Consider the following 9,424-nt stretch of genomic DNA (forward strand, 5'->3'; position numbering starts at 1 on the left):
GACATTGATATCTGACAGTATTATATTTACTCAACATAGAAATATATGCCCAATATCTCTGCAATCTATTTTGGAACCCCCCTTTTCAAAATCTTCTATTTTGGAACCCCCCTTTTCAAAATCCTCTATTTTGGAACCCCCCTTTTCAAAATCCTCTATTTTGGAACCCCCCTTTTCAAAATCCTATGTACGCCCATGAAACGTAAATCTACGACTGAAGAGCTATTCACGAAACAACGAAAACGTAAGTTACGTGTAAAGTTGGACATAAATTAGTTCATCAAGATTAACTTTGCCTACAAGTGCACGCACTACCAAAGTTAATCCTGGGGACGAACAACGCCATTAGCGCCCTTCCGAGCAGTTTTGCTCGGAAAGGAATTCAATCCGAATTGCGGTCAAACTAAAAGACAAACGACTGTCATCACGTTTTCCCACCCAAATCGTGTATTGTGATCTATTTCGAGCATATGGACACTAAGAAATACTTACTTTGAAACGATCTTCACTTTAAATTAAAGGAAAAACGACCGACTGTATGACTTTTGTTTAAAACGCGCGGTGAATTATGAGAGGAAAATGAAACTCGGAGCAATCTTGTATGTGGAAAAGGATCGGTGAAGTTATTTCTCGTTCCATAATGAATAAAACAAAAACCATAAAACTAAAAATTAATTAAAGTTAATAAAATAACTTAAAAGTAAAAATAACTTAAAGTTAATCAAATAAAATGAAAAAAAATAAAAGAAATGAAATTAAAGATAATAAAAAAAATAAAATAACATTAATTAATTAATAGAAATGAAATAAAAATTATGACACACACACATACACACACACACACACACACACACACACACACACACACACACACACACACACACACACACACATAGATATATATATTTGTCTCATTCTCAGGTATATGGAACAGAGCTATCCCATGAAAGAAATAGAGGATAATAAACGAGTTACCAGTTATTATCAAATTTTCTGTTGTCACGAGCTTTAGCGAGTGACAAATGAAAATTATTTCACAAGGGACATAAATTTTATAATAACTGGTACCGAGTTTGTTATTCTATTTATTACCTCAGCTATTTTTCTCTAAAAGCCTTTAATTTTGACGCACATGCACGAAGGCCAACCTGTATAGGAACGATGTAAACCACTTTACGCACTGTTCTGAGAATTACTATAACGTTGTAATTTAATCACGTTCATAGATAATTTTTAAAAACACAAGTTCTCTTTATTCTGCTTCCAAATTTATAATGAATTGCATTAAAATGATATTTTGTTATTAATTTAACACCAAAAACAGAGACCCGTAAAGGCAAACTCTTTAAACTACATGACGTCATTTTGTGTTTGTCAAATCGTGATGACGTCATATTTAGTACCGACAAAGTCATTGGTTTGTAAGCGTCAAATTGTCCAATAGTATTGTTTAGACCAATGCATCATAATATCTCAGTGAGAAATTATGATTTTTATTTTCCCTGTTAGGAGTGACCGCTGGGGTAATAAAGCCATGTAAGAAATTTCTATCGTACATGGGATATCACGCGCTTGCGTTTAACATGACGTCGTTGGTAATATATGACGTCATACTAATGTGAGGCGGTGACGTGAGGTTATTAGACAGAGTTTTAAATTAATATTTTGTTATTAAGACCTTCATTTTAAAAGCTATCTTGTTAATTCGTAGTGTTAAATTTATTTAACACATGAAAGAAACACGGTAAATACGATGGTGTAGTTTATTTATGATAAAATGGTGAAATAAAAAAGTTACTTGTTCAGCCTTCTTTGTCTGTTCGTACAAAATAATGGTTTATTTACCGAATGAATGAGAGAAAACGACTCCATCATATGTGGTCATGTGGGATAGAAAAAGTACACCCGAGGTGGTGAAAATTTCGACCTGGGACGAGGCTTGCCGAGTCCCATGGTCGAAATTTTCACCACCGAGGTGTAATATAAAAGTTACTTGTTCAGCCTTCATTGTCTGTTCGTACAAAATAATGGTTTATCATCATATGCGGTCATGTGGGATAGAAAAAGTACACCCGAGGTGGTGAAAATTTCGACCTGGGACGAAGCTTGCCGAGTCCCATGGTCCCGAGTCTTATAGTCTTATACACTTGATAGACGTCGGAACTGGTCAGGTGGTGGGGGTTGGGGGTGGGAAGGAACGGGAAAGTTATATATTAATGCACCTTTTAACCGTGGGGTTTTAAAAGACTGTTTTAGATATATTTATTGTCGCTAAAACTTTAATAGTTTTAGTTTTAAAAATTACGCATTTAAATATTTCATTACAACTAAATAAAATTCTCTCAAATTTTGTTGGGCAGAAAAAAAATCAAGAGAAATATTGGTACAGGATTATAAACATGATGTTAAAATGCTGGATTTATAAAAAATTTCGGATGGCACTAAAATCAGCCTGGAAAAGAAGACTTAATATTTCCAATTAGAAATAGAAAAAATACATCGGAGGCAACAACAGGAATAAAAACAGAAAACTTGTTAAAAAACTTCAGCCATTTTATTCAAAGTAAAAAGAAAAATAATAACACTTTTTTAGAAACATTTTAAAAATAAAGAAGAAATAATGAGTACAAATATTTGGCATAACAGTGATATAACGAAAGATCATAAACTAATACTTTACCACTCCCAGAATAGCCCACTAAATCAAAACCAGCATCAGGCACAGCTTATTAGAATACGTACAGCTATGATGGCATGCAGTGGTGAATCATATACATTCAAACATTCATTCATTCATTGCACTGATGAATTACTGTCATAACAGTGATATCAGGTGTTTGCCATCGAATCATCCAACCGTTCTATAGGCGGTGCAGGAGGTATGAAACATCCTGTTTCGGACAGACAGAGAGATATTTTATTAAAGTCTTACCGTATGTACACAATAATAAAATGCAATTTAAAAACGATGACGACTATTTCGACAATAAAAAACAGAGAAGCTAAAACTTTCTAAATCAGACATACTCTAAATTGTCAGTCTGATTTTGTGGCTTTTTATATCACCTGCAATGAATGCCAAATTCAGTATGTTGGACAAACTATCAACAATTTTAGCACAGACATAATATTACATATAATAAGACAGCTAAAGCCCCACATGTAGCCCCCCCCCCCCCCCCCCCACACACACACACTTTAATATCCCAGGTAACTACTTTAGTTACACTCTCCTTCAAAGAGTTGCTGTTCAGAACCAAGCCAAACTTAATTTGGCTGAATCTATTTGGATACATCGTTTGAACTGTGTGTGGCCAAAAGGACTGGAACTGGAAACTCTATTTACGTGCCCCTATCCACGAAGGTTCAGGCACGCCCACTACGGATTTAGCCTCTGACTTCGCCAGTGACTAACTCCGTAGCAGGAGGGGGGGGGGGGGGGAGTTTGAGGTGGGCGGAATTTGGAAAAAAGCCATTTAGTAAAGTCAACGCGAGCGCGGACCAAATAGCAGACACTTCGCAAACTTGAAGTAACACCGAGTGGGAGCCGTGTTCTGATTGGCTGAATTTCGATTCCTCGGTGAAGCCTGTTTTTTACCTAAGTCTACAAAGAGTAACTGCATCCAAAGACATGTCTGGACTCTAAAATTTGACCCAAAAGAGTTAAGACTGCTCAGCCAAAATGTTTTTAAGGTGATTTGGAGCAACTGAACGGGCGCCGAAATAAAATGCGTTAGACTACTTATAAAAAAATAAACATAAGAATTTTGAACTGCTTCGAAAAACGTTTAAAGTCTAACTAGCCCAAAAAAAGAGGTTGATACCTGTTCTAGAAAAGGTTGGTGTCTAGGGGGATCCGATGTAGTCGGTGGTCTCAAGATGCTGGAGGAACTGCCGGTAATCGGAGTCTGCTAAGGACTTGGTGATTGGACGGTAGTGTGGACCCGTGACGGTTTTGAGGACACGGTGTAATGTCGGGTTGTCCATCTCCGATAGCAGCAGACCTTGGTTGAATCTTCCGTTCCGGTCTGGTGCTGCCATCACGGGAGACGAGTAGAGCATCTGCTTGAGACGGTTGAATGACTTCTCGCATTCATCTGACCACTGGAACTTCGTTTCCTTCTTTAGCAGCGATGTGATGGGGGCCGCTACCGTCGCAAATCTAGCACAGAAATGACGATAATAACCGGCCATACCAAGGAACCGGCGAACTTCACGACGGTTGGTCGGTGCAGGGTATTGGCTGATGCTTAGTGTCTTGGCCTGCAACCATGTCCGACAGTATGTCCTAAGTAGGTCACTGAAGCTTTCACGAATTCACATTTGCCCAGGTTCACAGTCAAGTTAGCTTTCTGTAGGCGACTGAATATTTGTTGTAACCCGTTTAAATGTTCATCCCAAGTGTCGGTGGCTAACACCACATCGTCCAGATATACACTGACGTTTTCTAGGTCTGATAACACCTGGTTCATCATCCTTTGAAAGGCAGCAGGGGCAGTCTTCAAGCCAAACGGCATCACTCGGAATTGGAAGAGGCCGTCAGGTGTTATGATCGCCAGACTGTCCTTAGCTTCATCCGTTAACGGAATGGCATAAAAACCCTTCAGTAGGTCCAATTTGGTGATGTATTGCGCGTGTCCAACTCGGTCGATGCAATCGTCAAGGCGGGGTAGAGGGTAGGCATCTGCCTTGATGAGTTGATTCACGCGAAGTAGGTCAGCGCACACCCGGAAACTGTTATCTCCCTTTTGAATCGTTTTAACAGGTGATGCCCACTGACTGTTTGATGGTTCCAGAATGTCGTGTTCCAACATGTAATCTATCTCCTTTTTTAGTGCCGCACGTTTTACAGGATTTATCCGATAGGCATGCTGTCGAATCGGTGTAGCGTTGGGTTCCAAGTGCACATCCTGGATTAAGGCATTGGTAACCGTTGGAAAGTCCTGACAAATGGAAACATTGTCTTGTATCAACGTGGTCAACTTTGCTCGCTGGGTGCTGTCAAGGTGCTGTAGATAAGAACTCGAGTCTGCTAGAATCTGGCTGTTGGTTAACTTGATCTCTGCAGTCTTGACGTCATCACAGGAAGTTGAGTGACTCTCAATTTGGACAGGCAACACTGGAACTATCGGCAGTCTGTCAAAATAACCTTTTAGCAAATTGATGTGACAATACCTACTTTTCCTAACCCTATCAGGAGTGTTTATCACATACCCTGTCTCATTAACCCGTTTGTGCACAACATAGGGACCGAAATACCTGATCTGTAATGAACCCCGTTTAATGGGAAGGTACAGCAGCATTTTATCCCCTGATTTAAATTCCCGACTCTTAGCCTTCCTATCAAACACTGATTTTATTTTGCTCTGAGCATAGCTCAGATGCTTCCTAGCCAGTTCGGTCGCCTGCCACAACCTATCTCTAACTCTCCCTACATAAATCAGCAGGTTTTCGGCATTATCCTTGTCTAACCAACTATCCTTTACCAATTTAAGAGGGCCTCGGGCTGAATGCCCATAAACCAACTCAAATGGGGTGAATCCTAAGGATTCTTGCTTAGCATCCCGTGCTGCGAACAACACGAAAGGAATTGACTGGTCCCAGTCAGTACCTTTGTCGAAACAATGGCAGCGGAGCATACTTTTCATGCTCTGGTGGAAACGTTCTATGGCGCCCTGGCTCTCAGGGTGGAATGCAGCAGAACGAATCTGTCGTATATCTAACAGACAGTACTTGCTGGATTAACTTGCTCATAAAGTTCGTACCCCGGTCGCTTTGAATTTCACCTGGTAAACCCGTGTACGTGAAGTACTTAAGCAGCGCACTAGCTACAACAGACGCAGTAACCTTCCTTAAGGGAATCGCCTCTGGAAAACGCGTAGTTAAGCACATATTGTTAACAAGAATTGGTTGCCTGAACGCGTTTTCGGTAATGGCCCCACGACATCTATCAACACTTTTGAAAAAGCTTCCCCAACTATGGGAACCTTCTGCAGGGGATAGGGAGGAATTAGCTGATTTGGTTTGCCCACAACCTGACACACATGACATGACATACAATGCTTACTGACATCTGCAAACATTCCCTTCCAATAAAACTCTGAGGCAAGCTTACTATGAGTTTTATTCCGCCCTAAGTGGCCAGCAAACACGTCCTCATGTGCTAACAATAACAATGACGGACGGTACTTAGAGGGCACCACAATTCTACATCTTGTCACACATTCCTCACTATCAGGCACAACCTTTTCCACACTCTTATTCATTAACACTCCCATGTCCATATAATACCCTGACATCTGATCCTCCATCTCACCCTCAGTTAACAATGTAGTGCGAGCTGCCAACAAACTTGGATCAGCCCCCTGCTCTAGGATTAACTCTTGTCTATTACAAGGTAAGTCCCCCCTATCAAACACAACTGGTTCATTTCCCCTCTGCGGGAGATCAACAGGTTCCACCACATTTAATTCCTCAGTTGACTTATCTACCATTTTACTGATAACCTCATCCACTCCAATTTCATGGCTCACACACGTATCAGACAAATCACAAATATCCTCTGGGTCTCGTGCTAACCTACTGGCCATAGCCCTAGTCATTACACACGCAGGATATCTAGTCTCATCAACCTCACACTCTTCTATGGGTAAAGGCCTGTCTTCAATTAACAATTGGTCACATTGCGGCTGACAACATTGACTAGTCAAATCATTACCCAACAAAACTCCTATGTTTTCAAAAGGCAAGTTCTTCACAACACCCATAATGTCTGGTCCCGTCACAAACTTCGAACACAAGAAAACCTTATGTAACCGGACAACCATATTTTCTCCAGTAACTGAGGTTAAGGACAAACTACGTCCTGTATCTGAATTTTCAATACCAGCTAAACACTCTTGCGTGATCAGCGACTGACTACAGCCGGTGTCTCGATAGATTGATATTGCCTTAGGACTCAATTCTTATTTCACATCACAAACCATACCAGTGGACACATACGGGTTTACTTTCTCTGCCATGGGACTAACCATTAACTCTCTCGCTAACGGAGCTGACCTCACTAAACCGACCACTTGCGCATTATCGCGTTTCCTTTTAAAACAGTCCCCGACAAGATGGTTATCCTTTTTACAGTAACTGCAATGTGGACGAAAAGTTCGTGCATTGGCTGATAATGCAGGCTTATCCTTACTTTGCCCACCAGGTGCATTCCTTGCCTGACTAGCTGACCAACTAGATGACTCTCCCCGATAGTTACTTTCCAGGGAAAAACCTGGCTGAAATTTCTTCTTATCACCCTGTTGTATAGAGCTACCCTGTACTGCCTGAGACTTGTGTATTAACACGTAGTCATCTGCCACTATGCCTGCCTCCTTTATCCTTTTGACATCACGATCCTCTAAATGAATACGTAAGCTAACTGGTAATCCATTTTTAATGTCCTGTAAGATAACAACTCCCGTAACTCGGTATATGACTCTACCTGATGAGACACCACCCATTTATCAAACATCCCTGCCTTCTTAGCCACAAACTCACTATAAGACTGACCCTGCGTTTTTCTCAACTCGCTATACCGTAAACGATAATCCTCAGGTCGTAATTCATACGCCCTCAACACTGCCGCCTTAACTAGGTCATACTGACTTGGTCGCTCATCACTCATTGAATTATAAGCTACACTAGCCTTCCCCTTAAACTTAGACACGGCTAACAATGTCCACTTAGACTGCGGCCAATTTAGCTGCTTAGCGGCCCATTCAAAAAGTTGAAAGAACATATCTACCTCCTGGTCATCAGATACAGGCACTGATCTATAAGCCTCCGACATGTTAAACCCATTTCCTGCTTCTCGTCTAACTTCTTCAGTATTCAATTTTAACTCATGTTCCACTTTTAATTTTTATAACTGGAATTCTCTATCCCTCTCTTCTCTCTCTCTCTCTCTCTCTCTCTCTCTATCCCTCTCTTCTCTTTCTCTATCTCTATTTCTATCTTCTCTATCTCTATCTTCTTTCTCTCTATACCTCTCTATATATATATCTCTCTCTCTTCTCTATCTAATGCACGTTCTTCTCTTTCGTACTCAAGTTTTTTAAAAGCTAATTGTTGTTCCACACTTAACTCATTTATCTCTATCTCTGGAACAATCTCACTGTCTTCCATAACAGGCCTATCACCAAAAACTTCCTGGATAATAATTGTCTTTATATCACCTAAGGTTTTAGCTGATGCTAAATCAATTTCCCGCTCACTTGCGATTTCAACTAACTCGGCGTTACGTGCTCGCTTAATCTCCACTACACTGAGTGTAGGCTTATCCAGCAAATTCTTATCCATGTTTAGATATGACGCACTTATTATTAATTAATTTTCTAGTGAACAACGTTGCTACTTCTGGTTATTTGTAAAAATAATTTATAACGCCCCCATTTACAAACAATACTTTTTTTTAAATATGCGTGTCCCGTTTCAGATCCGGGACGAGCACCCCAATTTTCTTCTCCTGTCACGGGGATCCTATAATACCCGTAACTGAATGAAACACGATTGTCCAAATATCTCTCCTAACTGTATATCTATTAGATCTCTCTGTAACAGGCAGTTATACCCGCTGTGGCTCGTTTAGGTATGATCAGAGATAAGATCTTATATAAAGTATATATTATTATAGCACGTTTAGTTCACTAGAAAACACAACAAAAACACAATACACTTTGGAATCTGTATTAACCTACGCTGACAAATGTACTGCCGCAGTAGTTAATTAATAACAACAATAATAACAACCCAGGACTGATCACTTAATTAGTTAATCTCTAGGTGTCTAGTTTACACAATATGCTAATCACTTCATCGTGACACAACACCCACACGTGTGATAATTGAGAAACGCTAACACACACACGTGCGATAATGGAGAAACGCTTCCAGGGGTACTTAATTAATAAAGGAATTACAACACTATTCCTAACTGGTTAATTTTTAATTAACCCTAACTACTCATTCAATAACCTTGTAATACAGAATTAATACTGGTACCTATCACAATAAAGACAATAACCTACAGTTTACCTAGGTCCTCTAGGATGACTGGTTAAGCTTTTTATAATTATTTAGGACAGTGAGCCTACAGATTACTGCGTCAGATGACCGGCAGCACCGTCTAAATAATATTGGTATAATACAGTATTAAAATATTTAAAGTCACATCAATCACATCAAGGTTATACACAGAGCAGAAAATATATATTTACCAAAGTCCCGACTGAACTAATATAGATCATTCAGTGGACGGACAGCGATCCCCTGGAGCCTTCCTATTTTTTCTCCCAGATATCTCTAAACCCTAGCTATTTATTCAAAACTCTCAGAGACAGCGAATATCGCCTGGGGGTACAAGGCGGTACCTCACGTATCA

The sequence above is a fragment of the Gigantopelta aegis genome, chromosome 6 (assembly GCF_016097555.1).
Source record: "Gigantopelta aegis isolate Gae_Host chromosome 6, Gae_host_genome, whole genome shotgun sequence".
Classification (NCBI taxonomy): domain Eukaryota; kingdom Metazoa; phylum Mollusca; class Gastropoda; order Neomphalida; family Peltospiridae; genus Gigantopelta; species Gigantopelta aegis.